Source organism: Sinocyclocheilus grahami, unplaced genomic scaffold, assembly GCF_001515645.1.
Source record: "Sinocyclocheilus grahami isolate Dianchi unplaced genomic scaffold, SAMN03320097.WGS_v1.1 scaffold48.1, whole genome shotgun sequence".
NCBI lineage: Eukaryota > Metazoa > Chordata > Actinopteri > Cypriniformes > Cyprinidae > Sinocyclocheilus > Sinocyclocheilus grahami.
In genome coordinates, this window is record NW_015505227.1 from 1,089,748 (window position 1) to 1,090,697 (window position 950).

Here is a 950-nt window from a genome sequence, read left to right on the forward strand (position 1 = left end):
CAACACAAGGGGAAGAAACCACAACAAACAGTCCACAGGGGTGTTACATTACTCCCCCCTCCAGGAAGGTGCGTCCTCGCACCGTAGAAACAGAGGGAGGGGCGGAGGGGGACTAGGAGGAGGACAAGGCAGTGGATGTGAGATGGTGACAGGGGAAGGCAAAGGGCTGGCAGGCAGAGCAGACAGGTGGAGGTTTCGGCGGAGGACGGACCTCCAGGAGGAGGACGGCTAACAGAGTCCAAGGAGGTGACGATGGAGGCAGGAGCCAGGGAGACGACAGGAGGGAACCAGAGCAGGAGGAGCCAGGTGAGACCCTGGCCACAGCTATAATAGCGGCCCACGGTGGAGCCGACGGGGAGGAGCCATGGAGGAGGAATGTCCACCAACTCCAGGGGGCCGACCAACGGCGGCGGAGCAGCTGGAGGAGGAGTCCGAGGCGGAGATGGAGAGCCAACGAGCCAGGGGGATGCCGAGGGCTCTGGCGACCAAGGCGGAGGCGGAGATCCAGAGATCCGCGGCGGAGCCGGAGCGACTGAGGACCAAGGTGGAGCTGACGGGAGGAAGGAGCCCAACGGAGCCGGTAGGACACGAGGGAGCTAGGAGCCGAGGTGGAGCCACTGGGTCTACGGACCGAGGCAGAGTTCGGGCCTCGGAGGCTGGAGGCGGAGACGAGGTAGACTCCGACCATGGTGACGCTGGAGGAGGCCAGAGCGGGTGGGAGGGCGGGCATTTTTGAGGAGCGGGCATTGGAGAAAGCTCTTGGGCTGGAACCCTTCCTGGGCGGAACCGGGGACCAGGAGCTCTTCCTGGGCTGGACTGGGGATCAGGAGCCCTTCCTGGGCAGGACTGGGGATCAGGAGCCCTTCCTGGGCTGGACTGGGGATCAGGAGCCCCTTCCTGGGCTGAACTGGGGATCAGGAGCCCTTCCCGGGCTAAACAAAACGCCAGGA

The 950-nt window shown here is 64.6% G+C and overlaps 1 protein-coding gene across 1 annotated transcript in view; it reads left to right on the forward strand.

Moving 5' to 3' along the window:
• The window catches only part of LOC107582913 (corticotropin-releasing factor receptor 1-like), a 56,284-nt gene that overhangs the window by 32,370 nt on the left and 22,964 nt on the right, over positions 1-950 (forward strand). The window lies entirely within an intron of this gene.